At 38.9% G+C, this 24,982-nt stretch overlaps 1 long non-coding RNA gene across 2 annotated transcripts in view; it reads right to left on the minus strand.

The window, feature by feature from the left end:
* Positions 1–286: 286 nt before the first annotated feature.
* LOC122459974 overlaps positions 287–24,982 on the minus strand; it is a 36,768-nt gene continuing 12,072 nt past the window's right edge. The window contains exons 2-3 of one of the 2 annotated variants that reach the window (XR_006280968.1): positions 7,142–7,330; positions 287–698 (exon numbers count right to left, since the gene is read on the minus strand). This is a non-coding gene — a long non-coding RNA (uncharacterized LOC122459974). Of the gene's footprint in view, positions 699–776; positions 1,087–7,141; positions 7,331–24,982 lie in introns of those variants that run through there. The other variant, XR_006280969.1, reaches the window with a different exon arrangement.

Consider the following 24,982-nt stretch of genomic DNA (forward strand, 5'->3'; position numbering starts at 1 on the left):
AAGTCCATTCACTTTATCATAAGAGAGCTGGATATATCATGTTTCTTGATTGTTAGGATCTTATTTTTTCTGATTGTGAATAAACTCACAGACTTCTACTCTAGCAGCTCTTTCCGTAGTTTATTTTTGCATTGTGTCTTTTTCCTTTTCAAAGCAAATCAGGACAGAAATAAGACACCATTACGTTTTCCCTCTGGTGGTGGAACTGAGCAAATTTTGTTCTATATGTCACTGTAACTAAATTCTCCCTCCACCTTTTAAAAATTCAGTTGCAATATATCCTGGATACAATTTAAAAGCATTTTATTAAACTCCTTGCTAACATATTAATGTGTTTAAATATTATTTTGATTTATTTTCTAGTTATTAAATGGCATTTGGTAGGAACAAAGAATCTATTTTAAAACTGGGAGTTCATTAAACAAGTCACATTTTTTATTGCACTACTTTTCAGATATGGCTAAGTAAAAGGCATGTGAAATGGGCAATCTTGTCAATGATAAGTGTGCTTCCATAAAACAATAGTGAAAGACCAGATCTTACCACATTCCAGATAGAATATATAATGTCTTTCTAAAGCCTTCGTACAGTCAGAATCTTGGAAGAATACATCAAGATGGCAAAGCTCCCATTGACTTCACTGATATAAGACCAGAAACTTTATGCCACAGGCAGTTTGAAAATAGGTCTTTAGAGCTCTTGAAAGAGCATACCCAGAAAGAAAGAAAGAAAGAAAGAAAGAAAGAAAGAAAGAAAGAAAGAAAGAAAGAACAAATTAAATTCCATATACATCCTAAGATGAAAGTGATACCACCCACAGAAAACCCAAACTCAGATGCAATAGGTTTCACTATTAGAAAAATAAGGAATTGGGGCTTATTTGTCATCTCTCTCTTTTTTTACCCTTGCACATCTCTTCCAGCTGAACCAGCATAGTGGGAATGGATGTAAACACTGTGTTCTTCAGCAAATTACTAGCCCCAAGGCTAAGGGAAAAGTGAAGGAAGGTCTCTGGCATAAAGCCTTCCAGGGCTATTTGCAGAGTGATTCAGTTTATATCCATAGACAAAGTCACAGAGGTAAAACCTGAAATTAAAAAAAAAAGTCAGCATCAATTTTAATGAGGACTATTTCCCTTTACAAGTTACATCCTGAAGAAAGAAACTCAAAAGTTATCTATAATAGGACTATTGGAGGCAGCTAAGTCTGAGAGTAGTTAGCAATTTTAGGAAGAGAGACTGTGAATAGCTAAAAAGTTCAGGTGTGCCATCCCTGACTGGAAGAATTATAGAAAATGCATCCCCAAAAAGGGAAGTTTGCAGCTGATCACATCCAAAATAAAGGCAAGTAGAAACTACATCTCTGATTAGACCTGAAGCTAATCCTATCAATGGCTTCATCTGGAATACTGTGTACAGTCACCCATGTTCAAGAAAGAAATTCAAACTGGAAAAGGTTCAGAGAAGAGCTACTAGAATGAATGGATGGCCTTTTTTTGAGAGGAGGGATGGATGGAAATGAGGTGATTTTTAACTATCAGGGGAGTGAGGTTTTGGAATACTTCCAAAAAGAAGTTATACAAGGAAAAAAATAATTTAAAGAGATAGCTGAGCAAATGTATGAATAGGATTGTATGACAGGGTTACTTGTGATGATGGGAGGCAGTGTTTTGCATCCCTGGACATTCCTTCTAGTTTATGTCTTCATTACCAGTCGACCTAAGAACATAATAATGTCCATACTGGGTCAGACCAAAGGTCCATCCAGCCCAGTATCATGTCTACCAACAGTGGCCAATGCCAGGTGCCCCAGAGGGAGTGAACCTAACAGGTAATGATCTAATGATCTCTCTTCTGCCATCCATCTCCACCCTCTGACAAACAGAGGATAGAAACACCATTCCTTACCCATCCTGGCTAATAGCCATTAATGGACTTAACCTCCATGAATTTATCCAGTTCTCTTTTAAACCCTATTATTGTTCTAGCCTTCACAACCTCCTCAGGCAAGGAGTTCCACAGGTTTACTGTGCGCTGATTGAAGAAGAACTTTCTTTTATTTGTTTTAAACCTGCGACCCATTAATTTCGTTTGGTGGCACCTAGTTCTTATATTATGGGAAAAAGTATACAACTTGCATGCATCTGAAGAAGTGGGTATTCACCCATGAAAGCTTATGCTCCAATACGTCTGTTAGTCTATAAGGTGCCACAGGACTCTTTGCCGCGCTAACTTTTCCTTATTCACTTTCTCCACACCACTCATGATTTTATATATCTCTATCATATCCCCGCTCAGTCTCCTCTTTTCCAAGCTGAAAAGTCCAAGCCTCTTTAATCTCTCCTCATATGGGACCCGTTCCAAACCCCTACACATTTTAGTTGTCCTTTTCTGAACATTTTCTAAGGCCAGTATATCTTTTTTGAGATGAGGGGACCACATCTGTATGCAGTACTCAAGATATGACGTACCATGCATTTATATAAGGGCAATAAGACATTCTCCGTCTTATTCTCTATCCCTTTTTTAATGATTCCTAATATCCCATTTGCTTTTTTGACTGCCACTGCACACTGCATGGATGTCTTTAAAGAACTATCCATGATGACTTCAAGATCTTTCTTCTGATTAGTTATAGCTAAATTATCCCCCATCATATTGTATGTATAGTTGGGGTTATTTTTTCCAGTGTGCATTACTTTACATTTATCCACATTAACTTTCATTTTCCATTTTATTGTCCAGTCACTTAGTTTTGTGAGATCTTTTTGAAGTTCTTCACAGGCTGCTTTGGTCTTGACTATCTTGAGCAGTTTAGTATCGTCTGCAAACTTTGCCACCTCACTGTTTACCCCTTTCTCCAGATCATTTATGAATAGGTTGAATAGGATTGGTTCTAGGACTGACCCTTGGGGAACACCACTAGTTACCCCTCTCCATTCTGAAAATTTACCATTTATTCCTACTCTTTGTTCCCTGTCTTTTAACCAGTTCTCAGTCCATGAAAGGATCTTCCCTCTTATCCCATGACAACTTAATTTACGTAAGAGCCTTTGGTGAGTGACCTTGTCAAAGGCTTCCTGGAAATCTCAGTACACTATGTCCACTAGATCCCCCTTGTCCACATGTTTGTTGATCCCCCCCCAAAGAACTCTAATAGATTAGTAAGACATGGTCTCCCTTTACAGAAACCATGTTGACTTTTGTGCAAAAATTTATGTTCTTCTATGCGTCTGACAATTTTATTCTTTACTATTGTTTCAACTAATTTGCCTGGTACTGAAGTTAGACTTACTGGTCTTTAATTGCCAGGATCACCTCTAGAGCCCTTCTTAAATATTCTTGGTGTTACATTAGCTATCTTCCAGTCATTGGGTACAGTAGCTGATTTAAAGGACAGGTTACAAACTATAGTTAATAGTTCCGCAATTTCACATTTGAGTTCCTTCAGAACTCTTGGGTGAATGCCATCTGGTACCGGTGACTTCTTAGTGCTAAGTTTCTCAATTAATTCCAAAACCTCCTCTATGACACTTCAATCTGTGACAATTCCTCAGATTTTTCACCTACAAAAGATGGCTCAGGTTTGGGAATCTCCCTAACATCCTCAGCCGTGAAGACTGAAGCAAAGAATTTATTTAGTTTCTCCACGATGACTTTATCATCTTGAAATGCTCCTTTTGTATCTTGATCATCCAGGGGCCCCACTGGTTGTTTAGCAGGCTTCCTGCTTCTGATGTACTTAAACAACATTTTGTTATTACCTTTTGATTTTTTGGCTAGCTGGTCTTCATATTCCTTTTTGGCTTTTATTATTACATTTTTCCATTTAATTTGGTAGTGTTTATGCTTCTTTCTATTTACCTCACTAGGATTTGACTTCCACTTTTTAAAAGATCGCTCATTGCTTCTTTTACATGGTTAAGTCAAGTCATGGTGGCTCTTTTTTAGTTCTTTTACTGTGTTTTTTAATTTGGGGTATACATTTAAGTTGAGCCTCTATTATGGTGTCTTTGAAAAGTGTCCATGCAGCTTGCAGAGATTTCACTCTAGTCACTGTACCTTTAATTTCTGTTTAACTAACCTCCTCATTTTTGCATAGTTCTCCTTTCTGAAATTAAATGCCACAGTGCTGGGCTGTTGAGATGTTCTTCCCACCAGAGGAATGTTAAATGGTCACTATTTCCAAGCCATCCTGTTATAGTTACTTCTTGGACCAGATCCTGCGCTCCACTCAGGACTAGATCAAGAGTTCCTTCTCCCCTTGTGGGTTCCTGTACCAGCTGCTCCAAGAAGCAGTCATTTTAAGTATCGAGAAATTTTGTCTCTGCATTTTGTCCTGAGGTGACATGTACTCAGTGAATATGGGGATAATTGAAATCCCCCACTATAATTGAGTTTTTTATTTTGATAGCCTCTGTAATCTCCCTTAGCGTTTCATCGTCACTATCACTATCACTGGTCAGGTGGTTGATAATAGATTCCTACTATTATATTCTTATTAGAGCATGGAATTACTATCCTTAGAGAGTATGAAAAAGCACAAGAACAAATCCGCACAGACACACCCCTGGAGCCCCGACCTGGGGTATTACCAAATATTACTGAGGGTTACCAAAAGAAACTACACCATCTGCTCAAGAAACTCCCTGAAAAAGCACAAGAACAAATCCGCACAGACACACCCCTAGAACCCTGACCAGGGATATTCTATCTGCTACCCAAGATCCATAAACCTGGAAATCCTGGACGCCCCATCATCTCAGGCATGGGCACCCTGACAGCAGGATTGTCTGGCTATGTAGACTCCCTCCTCAGGCCCTTCATTACCAGCACACCAGCTATCTTCGAGACACCACTGATTTCCTGAGGAAACTACAGTCCATTGGTGATCTTCCTAAAAACACCATCCTAGCCACTATGGATGTAGAAGCCCTCTACACCAACATTCCACACAAAGATGGACTACAAGCCGTCAGGAACAGTATCCCCGATACTGTCACGGCTAACCTGGTGGCTGAACTTTGTGACTTTGTCCTGACCCATAACTATTTCACATTTGGTGACAATGTATACCTTCAAATCAGCGGCACTGCGATGGGTACCCGCATGGCCCCACAGCATGCCAACATTTTTATGGCTGACTTAGAACAACGCTTCCTCAGCTCTCGTCCCCTAATGCCCCTACTCTACTTGCGCTACATTGATGACATCTTCATCATCTGGACCCATGGAAAAGAAGCTCTTGAGGAATTCCACCATGATTTCAACAATTTCCATCCCACCATCAACCTCAGCCTGGACCAGTCCACACAAGAGATCCACTTCCTGGACACTACGGTGCTAATAAGCGATGGTCACATAAACACCACCCTATATCGGAAACCTACTGACCGCTATTCCTACCTACATGCCTCTAGCTTTCATCCAGATCATACCACTCGATCCATTGTCTATAGCCAAGCTCTACGATATAACCGCATTTGCTCCAACCCCTCAGACAGAGACAAACACCTACAAGATCTCTATCATGCATTCCTACAACTACAATACCCACCTGCTGAAGTGAAGAAACAGATTGACAGAGCCAGAAGAGTACCCAGAAGTCACCTACTACAGGACAGGCCCAACAAAGAAAACAACAGAACGCCACTAGCCATCACCTTCAGCCCCCAACTAAAACCTCTCCAACGCATCATCAAGGATCTACAACCTATCCTGAAGGACGAGCCATCGCTCTCTCAGATCTTGGGAGACAGACCAGTCCTTGCTTACAGACAGCCCCCCAATCTGAAGCAAATACTCACCAGCAACCACACACCACACAACAGAACCACTAACCCAGGAACCTATCCTTGCAACAAAGCCCGTTGCCAACTCTGTCCACATATCTATTCAGGGGATACCATCATAGGGCCTAATCACATCAGCCACACTATCAGAGGCTCGTTCACCTGCGCATCTACCAATGTGATATATGCCATCATGTGCCAGCAATGCCCCTCTGCCATGTACATTGGCCAAACTGGACAGTCTCTACGTAAAAGAATGAATGGACACAAATCAGACGTCAAGAATTATAACATTCAAAAACCAATTGGAGAACACTTCAATCTCTCTGGTCACTCGATCACAGACCTAAGAGTGGCTATACTTCAACAAAAAAGCTTCAAAAACAGACTCCAAGGAGAGACTGCTGAATTGGAATTAATTTGCAAACTGGATACAATTAACTTAGGCTTGAATAGAGACTGGGAATGGATGAGTCATTACACAAAGTAAAACTATTTCCCCATGGTATTTCTCCCTCCCACCCCACCCCCCACTGTTCCTCTGATATTCTTGTTAACTGCTGGAATTAGCCTACCTTGCTTGTCACCATGAAAGGTTTTCCTCCTTCCCCCCACCCCCCCGCTGCTGGTGATGGCTTATCTTAAGTGATCACTCTCCTTACAGTGTGTATGATAAACCCATTGTTTCATGTTCTCTGTGTGTGTGTATATAAATCTCTCCTCTGTTTTTTCCACCAAATGCATCCGATGAAGTGAGCTGTAGCTCACGAAAGCTTATGCTCTAATAAATTTGTTAGTCTCTAAGGTGCCACAAGTACTCCTTTTTTTTTTTGCGAATACAGACTAACACGGCTGCTACTCTGAAACCAGAGAGTATATGGAACATGTGGATTCATTTAAGATTTTTATTTCATTTGATTCTACATTTTCTTTCACATATAGTGCTACTTCCCTCCCCCTCCCCCGCACGACCTGTTCTGTCCTTCTGATATATTTTGTATCCCAGAATGACTGTGTCCTAATGATTGTATCCAATTGATTGACCTAAGTCGACTATGGGCAGGAATGGTGTCCCTAGCCTCTGTTTGCCAGAAGCTGGGAATGAACAATAGGGGATGGATATCTTGATGATTACCTGTTCTGTTCATTCCCTCTGGGGCACCTGGCACTGTCCACTGTCGGAAGACAGGATACTGGGCTAGATCGACCTTTGGTCTGACCCAGTAGGGACATTCTTATGTTCTTAAGTTACGATACTCCAGCTATATGAATAACGACGAAGCTTAGGTCAACTTACCCTCGTGTCTTCACTGCACTGTGTTGGTGGAAAATGCTTTCTGGGCGACTTACCTTACTCTACTCGGAGAGGTGGAGTACTGGGGTCAACGGATAGTGCTCTGCCATCAATTTAGCAGGTCATTGATTGCAGCAGCATTGATCTTCCTGTAGTGGAGACCAGCCCTCCATATATCTCAATTACTTCTTGTCATTTCAGTGGTCTTGGCCATTGGTGAACTTTCAGTCCTTTCTATTCTCTGCCTGTGGTACATAATACAGAAGAACCTCAGAGTTACAAGCACATTGGGAATGTTCATAACTCTCAACAAAATATTATGGTTGTTCTTTCAAAAGTTTACAACTGAAGATGAACTTAGTACAGCTTTGGAACTTTACTGTGTAGAATAAAATTGCTGTTTTTCCTTTATTGTTTAGTAGTTTATATTTAACACAGCAATGTACTGTATTTGCTTTTTTTTCTTTCTTTTTTGTCTCTGCTGCTGCCTGGTGTACGTCTGGTTCCAAATGAAGTGTGAGATTAACTGGTCAGTTTGTAACTCTGGTGTTCATAACTCTGAGGTTCTACTGGACTCTAATCTCCTATGGGTTGTAATGCCTTGGTCTACTTTTGGTTGTTGGGTTTAGTGTAGGACTTCTATGTGGTACTTCTGGCCTTAAACTCTACAATTCTATGGAACCCAGAAAAAGAGGAGCCCAGAGGCCCAGCTAAACACCCAGCTCCATCTATTGCACAATTCTCTCTGGTAGCAAGAATGATTTACAATACTGGAGACTAAAACACATCTATATAAAGTACTCATATGGCCTCCATTACCATAGTATCTGAGCTCCTCACAATCTTCAATGTATTTATATTCACCCCACCCCATGAAGAAGGAAAATGATGTTATCCCATTTTACACATGGGATCTGAGAGTCAGAGAGACTAATTTCAGAGTAGCAGCCATGGTAGTCTGTTTTCGCAAAAAGAAAAGGAGTACTTGTGGCACCTTAGAGACAAACAAATTTATTTGAGAATAAGCTTTCGTGAGCTACAGCTCACTTCATCGGATGCATCAGAGAGACTAAGTGACTGGTCCAAGGCAGAGCAGGAAGTTGAACATAGGTCTCCTCAGTTCTGTGCAAGTGCCCTAACCAATAGTTCATCTATTCTCTCATATTTTCAAGTAGCTGAACAAAATTGCTTGGCTGAAGCTTTTGTTCATTTGGGAATTAAGATATTAACAATGACTTTGCTGAAACCTGCCTCCGAACTTCCAGTATTGAACTATGGAAAGGGAATTACATAATTTATATTGAACAAAGATCTTTATTGATATATTCTTTTCAGGCATTTTGAATAGTTTACAAAAAAAATTCTGCAGAAACTTATGAAATGTTATATGGCAGGTTAACTCGGAGTGAAATGTAGTAAGCTGTCTTTATTTTACATGCAGAATGATGGATTATGTTTTGCTGTTTACTGTTTCACTGATAATAATCAAATAGAAATTGCTTTACTTACTGAACATGAGTCAGAACAAGGTTTTAATGTAGTGAGTTAATCTGAGAAAAGCTCATAGATTCATAGATACTAAGGTCAGAAGGGACCATTCTGATCATCTAGTCCAACCTCCTGCACAGCACAGGCCACAGAATCTCACCCACCCACTCCTACGAAAAACCTCACCTATGTCTGAACTATTGAAGTCCTCAAATCATGGTTTAAAGACGTCAAGGAGCAGAGAAGCCTCCCTCAAGTGACCCGTGCCCCATGCTACAGAGGAAGGCGAAAAACCTCCAGGGCCTCTCCAATCTGCCCTGGAGGAAAATTCCTTCCCGACCCCAAATATGGCCATCAGGTAAACCCTGAGCACATGGGCAAGATTCACCAGCCAGATACTACAGAAAATTCTTTCCTGGGTAACTCAGATCCCATCCATCTAATATCCCATCTCAGGGGATTAGTCCTATTTACCCTGAATATTTAAAGATCAATTACTTACCAAAAATCCCATTATCCCATCATACCATCTCCTCCATAAACTTATCGAGTAGAATCTTAAAGCCAGATAGATCTTTTGCCCCCACTGCTTCCCTTGGAAGGCTATTCCAAAACTTCACTCCTCTGATGGTTAGAAACCTTTGTCTAATTTCAAGTCTAAACTTCCTGGTGGCCAGTTTATACCCATTTGTTCTTGTGTCCACATTGGTGCTGAGCTGAAATAATTCCTCTCCCTCTCCTGTATTTATCACTCTGATATATTTATAGAGAGCAATCATATCTCCCCTCAACCTTCTTTTAGTTAGGCTAAACAAGCCAAGCTCATTAAGTCTCCTTTCATAAGACAAGTTTTCCATTCCTCGGATCATCCTAGTAGCCCTTCTCTGTACCTGCTCCAGTTTGAATTCATCCTTTTTAAACATGGGAGACCAGAACTGCACACAGTATTCTAGGTGAGGTCTCACCAGTGCCTTGTATAATGGTACTAAAACCTCCTTATCCCTACTGGAAATGCCTCTCCTGATGCATCCCAAAACCGCATTAGCTCATGTAAGATTCTCCCTAATTTCAAATTCATAGATCTTAAGCACCAACAAAAGTATGCCACATTGTTCAAGGGTACAGATGAAAGGAAGCACTCCACGGTACAGAATGGCTTTGTAAAGATACAAACTTGACAGCACAATAAAGCTCATGAACAATAAAGCTCATATGCACAAATTCCATTGATTCAGAGATAGCTACAAGTATGCATCCAGGCTTCTCTTGCATTATGTCCATTTTGTTTTCTCCTCAGGGTTGTTGTAAATATTATTTTTCATTTTTTTCAGACTCTCATGACACTGAATTTTGCTTTAAGGTTTGCAGCTGTCAGTGGAATCTTCATGAAATTGGAGGGTTGGTAAAGAAATAGGAACATTGAATTGGCTCCTGAAAATGTGAAGAAAATGCTGCCTCTGTTAAGTGTCAGAAGATGAAGTCACACAGCAAGTATCAGGGAGGTGGAAGCTTTCTGTTGCCAGCTTGCCACCAACACTCACTGTATGAGAATGGAGCCTGTAATCCACTGTACGTGCACATGCATATGGGTGACTCTGTTCTATTATGAACAGAAATGTTTGCTGGCTGATCTGAAAAGACATCAGCTGTTTTTGGCTTCAAGGTCAGGATGTCTGCTTTTTAACCTCTCTTCTCTAGGATCTGGACCAAACTCCACGTTGATGGGATGGTACTGCTTTGAAAACACATTTTGCAGTAGCTTTTGTCAAGATCTAAAGAGAATCAAAAGGTGCAATCAATAGTATTAATAGCTTTGATAATGTTCTCTCCTTATCAGCATCTGCTCAGAGGAGGGAGAAAAAAAAGAGAGAGAGAGAGAGAGAGAGAGAACTGATAGAGAAAAAGATGGATCTTGAATCCAGTTCCCAGCCCAAGTAGCTTGGCTAAATGTTGAAGGAGGGAAAGAATCCTCCCCACCCAAGGACATAGAGTTGAGGTAGATGCACTCTGCAAGGGCTACTCTAGCCTCTTGTCTAATGAAGCACCTTATGCCGCTTACATATGGATAGGATGTGGGGGTAGTTCCTAGGTATTCCTTGTAAAATGTGGATAATATTTACCCAAAACGAGCAAGTTGCTTTAGATAATGCTATATAAAACTAAGTAACAGTCCAACAGAATTTGCCATATTAAAGCACCCTATAATTAATTAATATTGGGAAGTATAAGGGATACTGAATATACTATTATATTTCTCTAAGGCAAAGCTGGCAGTATTGATACATCAAAGGGTTTTTTGAGGCTACGACTTAACATTTATAAATCCTGTTTTTCATGGAAGATTACATAGTAGAATTATTCATTTTAGTTATTTAGAGCTAGATACACAAAAGAAGGTAGGTGTTGTGATGCTGAGCACAATTGATGATAAACCAGTGATCTTCTACCAGGTCCTGACAAATATGTATGTCTGCTTTATGATTATATTGTATCCTTTTGGATACACACTAGTTTGGTCCCTTGAGAAAACATCTGACAAAGAGATGCTCAGTGTCGAGACCATGAGAGTGAGGGAACCTTTTTACAACTTGAGGCACCATGAAGGAAAAATTAAAAACTCTAATATTTGAATTAGAACAGTACAAATAACTGATGTTTTGGTTTAGCAGCTGAACTGAACATTTTTTAAATTTTGGGGGGTTGAAGAAAATGTTTATTTCATTTGAGGGTTTTTTGTTTTGTTTTGTTTTAAGAAAAAGTAAAATTCAAAATGAAAAGTCATTTCAACTTGAAAACAACAAAATTTTGAATGAAAATTTTGAATGAAATGAGTATATATTTAAAAACTGTTAGTTTTCTCGATCTGAAACAAGTCAGTAAACTCACTATGGTTTGTGTAATGTTTTGGTCAGCCCAAATCTGCATTTTATTTTATTTTTTTGGAGTAGGGAAGTGAAAAAATTCACTCAGCACTAACTTGTTATATTCTTTGTTAGTTTTTAACTAAATCAAGAGAAATGAAAGAAACCTCATCCACTAAGATATTTAAAACTAGACTATCTAAAGCACGAGAAATATACTGTATGGAAAAATTCTGCACCCATAGTGGCAGAAGGATGATAGACTTGAAAGAACTTTCCATCCATAACGTCTGCGATTGCTTGACAATGTAACCAAAAGAACAGGAATTTCTAATGATAAGCCCAAGGAAACATGTACTTTCAAGGCATCCAAGAAATAGTTTTAGCAATCCATTTCAGTCTATTGTTTCTGCATGTCTGCAGTATAAACTAGGTTTTTGCAAAGCAGAACATGATGAAAAAGACCAGGAGGGTGAACATACTGACTGTAATTTAGTGGGATATAAGAACAATTGGTTTTCCTCCAGATATTTCTCAGACCTCAAGTTCAATAGTTCCAACTTCTAACTTTTACCTTGTTCAGTGATGTTAGCCATCAGGTTCTTTATCATACATGAAAAGTGCTCTCATTCCAGAATGAAAATATATAATTATATATAATTATAGAACTGGACAAATTCCTATTGATATCAAATGAAAACTGAATTTTTAAATGTATCTTTTGATGTAAAACACAATGGAGAGGCTAATGGAAATACAAAGGTAATAGTAACATGAAGTTGCAGAAATTAGTGAGTAGAGGTTTTGTTTATGCATTTATCAGTAAATGAACAAGAAATATACATGAATTTCATCTCCATCATCATTACGCAGTTTTCTGTGGCTACCCAACAACTCCCACTCAAAGCAATGTGATCTAATAGTACTTCTGAAAATCTCCACCAATTATTTAGTACCTAAATGTAGATTTAGGAGCATAGATTTTTGCACCCTTTTTTTTAAATTGGCCTGTATGTTTATTCTATTCTTGTGAGCAACTGGACTATTTAAATATACACAAATCTTGCTCTCAAAGTAAGCCTTTGATCAAAATCCAAACCAAAGCTTTTTTTCCAAGTTTAAAAGCATTCTGTTGAATTTTCTAAACTAATATGGATCAGGGAAGTACACTGAGGTGGAAAAAATACCTGTGGCACCATAGAATTACAATGTGGGCTCTGTTTATGCAATGATGTCTGGGGAGATATCTGATGGAAAAAAAATTCAATTTATTTTTTAGAGCATCCTGTCCCTTTAAATCATACCATGCAATTTCACATAAAACTCTCTATATGAAAAAAAGAAATTAAATATAATGTAGCTCCTGTTACATGAATTATGGAACAGATGCTTTATATTTATTTTCACCCAGGTATAATGTTTTCCTCATTCCTAATTAAATGTTTATTTGACTAATATTTAAGTTAACTTCAAGTTATGTGTTTTATTTGAATTTTGAAAGCATGCAGTGCTCACTGTTGTACTGGCATGCTGTAATAAACAAATTCCTTTAAAAAACACATTTTCCAATCAAATGAGGCAGACAACAAAATTTTATATGCTGCATATCAGCATCTTCTACTGAAGATACTGTATGTGTTCAGCAACCAGAATTTGCTGTCTCCTTATGCTAAGTGGAAAACTGTACTGCAGAATTTAAACAAACTACTTAAAAATAAATTCTACAGGAGAATATTTGAATTTTATAGCGTTTTAAAAAGTGAGAGAAAGGTCTGCCAGCATCAGAATTGTTAAATAAAATATCCAAACGTCAAGTGAAAAATTGTAAAAGAAAATGTAGATTGTAAAAGGGGTTCTTTGTCCCAAGTTATTTTGTCTTGAAACTTTAGATATCGGTATGTTTTTATAGATATAAAATGGCTAAGGAAATGCTTCCAAGCACTTTTTAAAATGACTATACCCTACCAGATGGGATAACACTGAGAAACCTTTTTTAAAATGTCAATCTTAACATTAACATGTCAGGGAGAGAGACTGATTTGTAGGAATTTGAACAAATGTGAGCTTCTCCTCAGCAGGATGAAAGCTAGAAGCCAAGGAATTGAATGAGGGTCATTTCATAGAAGTATCTTCACAGTAATAATATTAAACCATTTTTCTAGAGCTAGGAGATTATCCAGGTGCACTTGTAGCATTTCAGGAGGCAAATGGCAGTATGTATTTAGGTCACATTTTCACAGGAACTGGACTAGAAATTGCAAAGCAACTACCCAAAAATCCAAAACCATACAAAGATTTGCTTTGAGTTTAGTACTACAAATGGTCAAAAGGTTTCAGGTGCTAGCAGGAATTTCCTATTTTATTTATAATTGATTTTCCTATCCTCAAGTGTAATACAAACCACTAGAGCTACATTACTGCATAACACAGAGATAACAAGGGTGTCTTTTCACATTTGGTGAGATCATATGTGACATGCCCATCATGAAATCATCTCAAGGGAGTGGAATTGACTTGTATGTTTCTATCCTACCAATGAATGGATATTTTTGGAAAGACTTACTGTCAATTTAATGAACTTCAATAACCATATGTACGAATTTACAGAGTAACGAGGATACATCACCAATGAATTAAGTCTGTCCCTTGGAATTTTAATGGAAAAAGCTCTAGTGTTCCAGAATAACCTAATAGCTTATCACTTCAGCAGATATAAAAATTCCCTTATCAAAGTCAGTGTTCGGCATCTGTACAAGCTCTGTGCTGGGTGCCTGTCCCATGAGGGCAACCACCAGAAAACAGAGGTTTCCAAGCTACAAATTTCAGATCCAAACTTCCCCCCAAAATGAGGATAGCACCACACCAAAAACCTGCTTCAAATTTTGGGTCTGAATCTCAAAGTTCCTACAGTTCAAGCAGTTTCCTGAGCTAGCTTTTTGTTTGACTCATTATCAAGATATAAAGAAAAGGAGTACTTGTGGCACCTTAGAGACTAACAAATTTATTAGAGCATAAGCTTTCGTGAGCTACAGCTCACTTTTTAAATGCATCCGATGAAGTGAGCTGTAGCTCACGAAAGCTTATGCTCTAATAAATTTGTTAGTCTCTAAGGTGCCACAAGTATTCCTTTTCTTTTTGCGAATACAGACTAACACGGCTGCTACTCTGAAACCTATCAAGATATAGACCAGCCATTAAGTTCAAATCTGAATCTGGGCCAAACATTCTCATAGTTTGGACTGTAAAACACATGTGCCAAACTGTTCACAGTACTGAAATTACTCTCCCCCAGAGGTGAAGCATTCTGATGCAACTGAACTGCAGGATGCAGGTGGGTGCAAACTGAGGCTCAGTAAGTCAGGAGGGCAAGAAGGGGATAGAGCTAGGGAGCAGTATTTTTTCATAGAATGTTTTCCTATGGAGCTCATGCAATTCTACTTGAATAATAGTACTGCTACAAGAATCACCGGCTCCCCCTCTGCACCTACTTGGCCTTTCTAAGGTAGGACACAGGCACTTTTTATAGTTGCAGAGGGGGATAGTGGAAGGATACCTAATGACAGCTTGAATTCAAGGGCTTCTAAATGATTCCAAACCACACCACTTGTCACCTCCATAAGGTCAGAATTCCTTCTTAAAGAGAGAGCATGGAGCAAACTCACTGCCAAGAAACTTGCAGAGTTTCCAGACTCTCCTCCAACTATCATTTCCACAAGAGGGGATGATCTGGCCCTTTATCCTGGCTAAGGGCCTGAAACCATCCAAAGCAGAGACTTTGAAAAGTCTGGAGACACTTGAAATTTTCTTAGATGTCATGGAAAATTTTGAAATCCATCATGTTTAATGACATTTCGGTTTGTATAATACATTGGCTGGATTTCTTTTTCCATTTTGTTTGTGTTACTAAGAATATTTGTATGAAAACAGGATATTTATTTATTAAAAGTTCATAATTTCCTGCTGTTTTTTTTCCCCCACTGTGAGTGATAATCCTTAAAATGCATTAAGCATTAATGCAGGAGCTCATGAATACTTAAGAAAGATAGATCCTGTTTTCCTGTAAATGTCCTTTGTAATTGTCAGTGATAATAAAATAAGGAAAGGAAGGGGGAAAAATAGAGAGAAAAAAAAAGGATGATGCATGACAGGCAGGATTGTTTCTATACTGAATGGCTTTAAAAGTTTTCCATGTGATGTCAACTGCTCTTGAATACCTTTCATTCGCCTCTCATTCTCAGCCATTATGTTAGAATGATAAATCCAATCTTCACCCCTATTGAACCCCTAGTCACAAATGCAGCACCTTCCTTGCAACCAGGAGATAGAGGGATAACCTCTGTCCATACTCCTGCATTTGCACCCTATAAAATGATGTCCTATAAGAGCAATGCCAGAGACAGGCAAGGAAGGAAAGAGGCATTCTTGTCTGCCCACACCACTACACACACAGCTGGAAATCTAGGTATGGAGGCCTTCACCTAGAAAACCAAGGAGCAAAGAGGGAAAAAAAGGAGATTGCCAAAAAAACAAGACAAAAAAGCAAAAAAAAAAAAAAAAACCTGGCAAGTCTCAAATACAGACTAGGATTTAGCTCCATACTGTCTTCCCATCTTTCGTTTTCCTTTGGAATATGGTTTGCATTTCTAAGATGTACTAGTCTGATTGTCATATGACTGAATGCATTTACAGTTTTGAGGTTTTGCCTAAAATCAGAGAAGATCAGGGAGTTACTGAACATGATGATGTACTATACAGTGCAATAGAAATATCCCAAAACATTGACCTATACTCTAGCAAATGCCCAAGTGAGTTTTACTTACCCTTTTAATGAAAAGGATGAGCCCTTAACAGCTCCATTCTTCCACTCAGTTATTTTCTTAGTCCTTTTTACTCCTGCAGTCAGGTAGCGTTCAGTGGTCAGTCTGCGTTTAAGAAGCTTGCAAGAACTCTTCTTTAATGTGTGCTCATTTCAACCAGCCATGCATAAGAAAACTTCACAATGCATATCCCCGATTCTCTGTCTGGGAAGCTCTGCCATTACAGGCACAGTCACATATACCATAATTTCTAACTCTAGGGAAACTCTCATTAAAAACAGGACCCTGACTATAATTAAAGCAGATGGAAATTAATTCAGAAAACCTGGTCATGGCACAGCCAATAGTATATCCTCATTTTCAGAGGTGCTGTGGAACTGCAAGTCCCATTAAAATCAGGAAGCGCAACAGTGGTTCAATTCCTTTGGAAATCAGTTAGTTTCTATGGCTATTAAAATTTAGGGTTATATCCTTGGATGGTTTAACATGGAGATTTATAGCAGCTGAGGATCTGGCCATTAAGATTTAAGAGGAATACTAAAATTATTATTTTAATAAATATGCAGTTGAAATAAATTATTTTACTACATTATAACTCAAAATTGGCCTGTCCTTTGCCCCACTCTCTCCTTCCTGACTCTATGTTCCTGTTCCGTTTATAACCTCAAGGTTAACCCCACACCCAAACAATTAGTTTTGACAAGAATAGGGATGAATCCCACATCCACAACAAACTCCTGTTGAAATCAAAGGAAGTTTCACATGCAGAACAACTGCAGGATCAGGCCCACAATTTAAAGCAGTGGTCACCGAATGTAGGCATGCCCTGCTAAGATCATGTGGAGGAAGGTTCGGGGGGGGACACGAGGAAGGGCCTGGGCCAGCCCTGCTGGTGGGCAGGGAGTGAGTACCACCCAGCCCCGCTTTGCTCCCCAGCTACAGCTGCACTCCAGCCCAGCTATGACCTCATTCCCTCTCCACCTCTAGTCCCAGCTCCTCCCCCATCCCCAGTTCAGCCTTCAGCCCATGCTCCTCTGCTAAGCCAACTGTGCAGGAATAGACGGGGAGCATGGACAGATTCCATTACTGGTAAGGGGGAGAGGGTGCAACAGGAAATGTTTCAGCAGCACTCCTTTAAAGTTTAGATGTTCAGTAGTATGGGGAGCTTGAAACAGAACAAGAAAGAAGGTAAGGCAGTTAGAAATCAGCCCAGATAAATCTTTCAAGTTCTCAGCAATTGCTTTTAAGTGAAATATATTGACTGCTTTAGGAACAGCTATACTGGATCAGACTCATGGTCCATCTAGTCCAGTAACCCTGTCTCTGACAGTGGCCAGCACAGAAGCTTCAAAAGATTATGCAAATAACCCTACACTAGGCATCTGTAGGATAATCAATCCCCTCCCCCCCATGTCTAAATTTTAGAGATTGGCTTGAACCCTGAAGGATGACACCTGCACTCATCACTGCACATAAAGGCACATAATTCCCCAAAAATTTATCAGTAAAAAACCCTCTCTTTTTATTTAATGTAATTTCTTTCACTCTTGTTTAGAGATGGTGAAATTTACCCTCCCAGTACAAAGCCTCAGGTAATGGGCTTAGTGCAGGAAACTAAGACCCAGTCCTGCGAAGAGGTACATGTGCACTTATCTTTAGGCAATGAGGGTAGTTCTACTGAAGACTCCTCCCACTTGGAAAAGTTAAGAACACACTAAGTCTTTGTAGGATTGGGTCTTAAGCAGGAATTTGAGCAGGTGGAGGGGACAAAATCCATCAGCCCCACAGAGGGGAAGACTATGGAGCTTCAGAGCAGCCTGTCTATGGCTACTCTTCCAGAGCATCATCTAGAGCAGTAGTTGCTGCACCTCTATGTCCCGTATGTAGAGGTTTATATGGATCTAAAAAGAAAAGGAGTACTTGTGGCACCTTAGAGACTAACAAATTTATTTGAGAATAAGCTTTCATGAGCTACAGCTCACTTCATCGGATGCATCCGATGAAGTGAGCTGTAGCTCACAAAAACTTATGCTCAAATAAATTTGTTAGTCTCCAAGGTGCCACAAGTACTCCTTTTCTTTTTGCGAATACAGACTAACACGGCTGCTACTCTGAAACCTGTATATGGATCTAGTAGCCACTCCAAAGCTGATTCCTAAACTTCCCTAAATGTCAGACTCTTCAGAGCTGGCAGACAGTGTCTGTGATGCTGGTGGCACAAAGCAGTCTCAATAACAGCTTTAAGTGTGATTGGCAAAGGACTCTCCCTGTGTACAGAAATCCATGCATGGTGTAGACCTCCTGTAGTATCTCTTATGCCACTAGAAAGCATAGCCTGGGAAAAGACCACAGCCAGGAGTCCCTATCTTCAGCTACCTTAGGCTTCCAGATCTCCATACTGGGACCACAGGCAGGCAAAGCACAAATTAGAGCAGTCACTGGGGTGCTCTAACTTTAGCTGCGGATCTGATTGACTACCATCTATTCCCAGAATCAAAGAGGCATTAAGATGGCTTAAAACACAACTTAGCTATAGCCCACATTGAGGCTTGAATCATTTGAATTTTACAACTATAAGAAATAAACTACACCAATTATGTTTTCTACCTCTAAACTTCCATTAATTCATCCCCTCAAGCCAACAATTGCCAAGTGAGTAGGAATAATTATTTTTAAAATGATATAACATCAGAATATGGACGAAAGAAATCTCAACTCCATCCAAAATTATAAATTGAAAATTTTATACTTGCTAAAATGTTCAGACTCTGGCACCTGAAATCAGGCTCCTAAATCCATATTTGTGCTGCTAAAGAAAAGTGACCTTATTTTCAGAAGTGCTGAGAATCCACAAATCCCATTGGAGATGGAGGTCTGAAAAAACTTGAATAATCCTTACTAAGCATAATCTAGGCTTTGCAACCCTTACTATTTTCCATTGCATGGACAGCAAATGAAAACGTTAGCATACAATATATTTGTTTGGGAATTTGGGACCTACATATCTTATGTTAACTAACATTTGGATATTTCATATTTTTCTTGGACTCATTTATACATTTATATTGGTGCCAGAATGAGGAGAAAATTAGAAAATATTTTTTGTTAAAAAAAAAAACCTATCCCTTTTATTTGCAGTCTTACATGTTTTGTCATTACTCAACTCAGGATGTTGAAGTCCAGCAAAATGAGACCAGCCTTGTTCATGCAGATATATAACTGCATGCTGTATTTCTTTTAGAAAGATTTACAGCCTTCCAGATGCCACAAAGCAGATTTGTTAGTACCATACCATGAGTGACAGTGGTTATAACTGTGTCATAGGCCAGGATTTAGGAACACAGGTTTATACTGCTAAGTTCACCCCAAACCTCTTGATCTATATTAGAATATTAGGCCCTGATCCGGTATCAGTCTGCTAGTGCAGATTCCTTTGCTTGTGGAGCTCAATGGATTCTGTATCAGGTAATGGAATCTGTGCTAATCGATCCCACTACAAGCTCAGAGCCTTTGATTGCAAGCTCTTTAGGGCAAGGAGCTGGTCTTATTCTATGTTTTATAAAGTATTGTGAACAACTATATAGCTGTATAAAATCATAAATAAAATAATAAAACCAACCCAGGGCTAGTAGATAGGTGCAGCCACTATACAAAAAGCAACATTCTGACAGGAGGTTTATCAACATGTTGGTGGCAAAAATTTAGCAAGGGGCTCCCAGAAGCTACGAAGAGCTCCCTACAGCACATCACTGGCAAATGAAGAAACATGCACTGGACCATTTAAAAAATTAATGTGTTCTCTGCTTAGATGAGAGATGGGATCAAGCTGAAAGGTTCAGCTCGGAATCTACTATTTCCTGGTGTTGGGATATGAGGTTGTGGCTGACACCCATCTCTAGCTGAAGCACACAAATCATATTGTAAAGAATGGTCACTGGACAGTTAAACACCATACTGGAGAAGAAAACAGTTCTATTTTTGTATTTCACTGCAGGTTTCTTTTCTACATCTAGCAAACAATGACAAATGGCAGACAGATGAATAAATCATATTAATAGACATTTTAAAAGACTTTGCATCCTCTCCATAATATCTTCCCTCCAAATATAAGAAATTATTGTGGTTACCCTAACAGGGAAGTTATATGATTGCAAGTGGGAAGAGAGGTGGTCCAAGCAAGAATGAAGTAATTGGGAAGCTGATCAATGATGCAATCTTTCTTGTAAGTTGTGATCATGTTATGGAAAAGTTTGATAACCCTTACTCTAGGCCCCGCTACCACCTTTTCAAGCTCCCTGCAAATGATGGAGCATGTTAGTTCTAGGGCTTTCTACTCTAATTAGAAAGACACTTTCCTTCCATTTCAGAATTCTGACACAACGTGTCAAAACAAAGGTCAGATTCAGTCAGCATTTTTTTTATTTTGGTGAACTACAATTTGTTTTTTTAAAAATCCAAACATATGTTTAAAATCCCAACTCAGTAACACAGTATCTCTGCAGTTTTTAAAACTATGAATAAATTCATTTTAAAACACATTTTAAAAATCAGTTCCTCTTCCATTTTCCCTGCCAAGTTCTGAGTTCAAGAATTCATGAGCTGGATTCACTAATTAGTTTCTGACTCTCTTACACCACTCGGGAGGTGCAAGTCAATGGAAACTGGCCAGCAGACAATTCTTCTGTTGCAAGAGAAGTTCCCTGCCAACATAGATGTGTTGGATACAGAGATGTGCTGCCCCTCCTACCTCCTGTATGACATACAGTGTGTGGTGGGGGAAAGAGGATGCATGGAAGAAAGAGGCCTCCCTGGAATTCCACCATGACAATCCTACACTGGTTTAGGGTCCATTAGGAAACACTATGCCAATTGCAAACTCAATGCTTACTGTCGGTTTTGTTTGGCACAAGAGAGACTCTAGTTTTGTGTTTCCCTTGACTTTAAGCTCAACTTCCTTAATGCCAATTTTATATTTAAGTCATGTAATTTCCCTTATAAATTGTTTGAGAAGAGCAAATGAAGAATGAAAGTCAAAGATTAATCAAATTGCAAGTACATACATTGCTTGATTCAGATTCACTACCTGACAAATATTGCAAAGCACTTAATTTGCACTTCTCTAGCACTTTCCATCTAAGAATACCAAAACACCAACCCTGAATAAATTTCACTTCACCCCACCCTTATCAGGCATACTTTTCAGGTTCTTGTACCCAAGAGATGTGCTCTTCCCATTGGATAAATGGGGAAACTGAGGCGCAGAACTGTGTCTTGCCCAAAATCACACAGGAAATCATTGATAAAACTGTAAATAGAACCCAGTTATTTGTCCCATTATTCTCAAGTAAGTACATACCCAAATAAAATGTTCTATGTGTCATTAATTCTTAAAAGTCTAGGTCTTTCTTCATACTGGCCTATGGACTCATTTAAAATACCATTTTAAACCAGTTCAAGATAATGTCATTTAAACCAGGCTGAGTTGGTCATATTTCTCAAGTATATTCTTTAGTGGATTATACTTGACCAACTATGCAGCTGACGGCAAAAGTAATTTATTCTAGTAATTTATTCAATGTAGAATGGCATTACTCCTCATGTGTGCTATGGTATTTAAGCAGATCCCCTAGCAAGAAACATGCTTAAAGTTAGGTGCTGGTTAGTTTAATATGCATATTGCTATATTTATCCCTATTTCTCCCCTCCTCCCCCCGATTGCAGCACTCGGCCTTGAGTTATAAAGTTATCAACTTTTCATAAATGGATCAAATAACCTGAACTGCTATTTTCAAGGATTTTTTTGGTGGTGGTTGGGGGGGGGTTGTTTTCCACTTCATTCTGTTTCCTTTTCTTGTCTCCTGATGGTAAACCCTGCCAAATATTTCAAAAGCTCTTCTTGGCAAATAGTAAAATAATTGGGAGAGAGAATGTCCCAATTAGAATGTTTTGGCAAGTTTCATTTTTGGATGCTGATGAGACAAGACTTTTTTTTAGTATCCTTGACCAAATCATTAGTAAAGACACTTCCCTGCCCATATATCTCCATTGCACTACAGCTAATGTTTGCTTGGAGAACAAGCAGGGAGATCAGTCCCAATTTTGATTATTTTTTTTAAAGCGCAGATAGCATTAAAATAAATCTGTTTCTCTCATCCCATCTGTCACTCATTGACAGCAAACTCAAATTCTTATTTTTCTCTCTATCCTTCTGGGTCAGAAAGCTGTTCACTGCCCTTTGGAATATAAGATGTTGCATATTATACAATTAAAGGTTGCACAACACATGGGGTAGCACAATTTGTATCATGTCATTAAAGGTTAGATTTGATTACTATATTTTTGGGTTAGCTTTGGCACCATAGAAATGCATGTAAGGCCCAAGAAAACATCTTTTATGGGCTGGCAGGTAGAGAGGGTTGGGGGGACAGGAAAGAAAGAACATTGTGGCCTTGCACAGGTTTCAACACTGCGGAAGCCAGATGGCATTTTTATTGGATCCCATTCTAAGTTTGTGTCAGCACTTCCTTTATAAGTCCTTATTTTGATTTGGATTATAAATTGCTCATAAAAATCCATCCTAGACTGAAAGTTGAGGCACATAGTCTCAGCCTGAAAGAAATTTTTTTTAAAGTACCAAACTTGGCTATTTGGTCTTTTTAAACTCCTAAGATTACAAACAAAACATAACTGAGATAAAGTTTATGCTTTATACCGGAGTGTCCCCATCAAGCATTAAAATTAGAATGTAAGGAAAGCTGTGTCTATTTATTGGTGCTTCTGCATCCTCAAAGTTCCCTACATGGCTCTTCCAAAGCAATTCTTACTACCAATGAAATCAACTGCAATAGACCACAATATAAGGCACACATTTTTACAGTGCCCTTCTCCCAGTTGAGGAAAAGACGAATTGACTAATGAGTTTACTTCCTCAGTGTTATTTCCACTCAATTAAACTTCATCATGAGCCTGAATAAAAGCCCTCTGAAGTCAATGGGAATCAGGCTTTAGGTGAAGAGCAGAGAAAATGGTCCTTTTACATTTTTATTTTTGTTATAGTTTTTCCTTACACTTTGTGTTCTCATATCTCAAAAAATGAAGTGAAAAAAATGTGTTATTCACCTAACATGGAAAAGAACATAGCTCAGGACTCAGATGCTTACTTGCTTGCCAGCATTCTCTCTTCCTAGTCTATGGCTTGGCCCACCTCTAGCTTTTTCCTTAATTGCTTTTACAAATGGACCTGTAGTTGAAGATGGAACAGACCTACATAAGAAGGTTAGGATTAAATAACAGTTATTGTGGTTAACAGACTGAATTTTGCCTTTAGAAATACAATGCATGCTTTCTGAGGAGGGGGAAAGTGGAAAAAATGCCAGATTTTAACACCATTTCAGCAGTTTTCTCCAGAATTGCCTCACTGCCAATTATATCACATCACACCAGCAGCCTCAGAAAGGAAGCTGGCCTTTCTCACTGCAAGTCACAAAGTTGCTTTGTAGTTTGATTAATCTATCCTCAGCCTGCTGCTTTTAGCAGAGTCTGGTGCGTTTCGGGGAAATGCACGTAATGCTGTGAGCCTCCCATTCCCAAGCCTGTACAAGGGTACCTGGCCAAACTGTGTTCAAATGACAACATGGCAATAAACAGATACTGCACACCACACCTCAAGGAAATGATAGAGAGCCTCTGTGATACCTCAAAGAGAAAAAGAGACTAACAGTTCAAGGCAAAGGATATCTTGCAGCACAAAGGTTCATCAATAAATTAAAAAGCTTATTCTGATGGATGTTTTGTTTTATGGGTAAAGAGTGTATCTTAAGGAATACACTTGAGTATGTAATACTTGACAGAGTTCCATTTTGGTTTTGGTGCATAATCAAGAACACAACATTCATTGATAATCACAAAAATTTGATAAATGTGTTCCTGGCACTCAGAGAGAGAGAGAGAGAGAGCACTGCAGAAACTGGACAATGCTCCAGTGATGCTTTGCAGAAGCCATGCATGCTTGTGTTGTCAGCAGACCATCAAACCCAGGCAATGCTTTGTCAGTTTAATAACGAATCTGGGTGTAGAAGTAGGCTAGCCATTAGCAAGGATGACAGCTTCTGCTTCACAAGTTAAATCAGCTTCTCTTCTTTGGGGACAGTGGGTGTGTGCAAAGCATAACACAAAATTTGTTATAGTTATAATAGATCTTGACTTGTTAGTGGTCTCTCCTACTTTCATCACCACATCCAAATTAGTTCTTTATGTCAGCTTCAGTACATATCCAGTTACATTCATATGTATTTGCTGTAGCTCATGTTGATCTGAGATTTGAAAAAGTCTCATGAATTTTACACATTGTATTCTGCATTCAAGATTTTCTTAGTTCTCTAATTGTATTTATTTAGATAAAACCAATGTATTTTTGTATTAACTTCAATACTAGCATTATTCAACAGCTACTGGGTTAAGTATGTTCATACAGAGGGGGACTCAAGCTGCAAAATTGGTTTCTTGACTTCAAATACCCAAACGCTCCAGGTTGTTTGGATATGGGGTTTAGCTTATCCAATTTTACTAAGATTCTGCCTACTAGCAATATATGGATTTGTCTGAACACCCACAAAATGTAGGGTGTTTGGATCTTAGGTTTCAAATTAGATCCATCAGCTACTTAAAGCAGAAATCAGGTTCAACTAATGACAGAGAACATTAAAACGTAGGTAGTGCATACCATATAAGC

The sequence above is a fragment of the Dermochelys coriacea genome, chromosome 4, assembly GCF_009764565.3.
Source record: "Dermochelys coriacea isolate rDerCor1 chromosome 4, rDerCor1.pri.v4, whole genome shotgun sequence".
Taxonomy (NCBI): Eukaryota; Metazoa; Chordata; order Testudines; family Dermochelyidae; genus Dermochelys; species Dermochelys coriacea.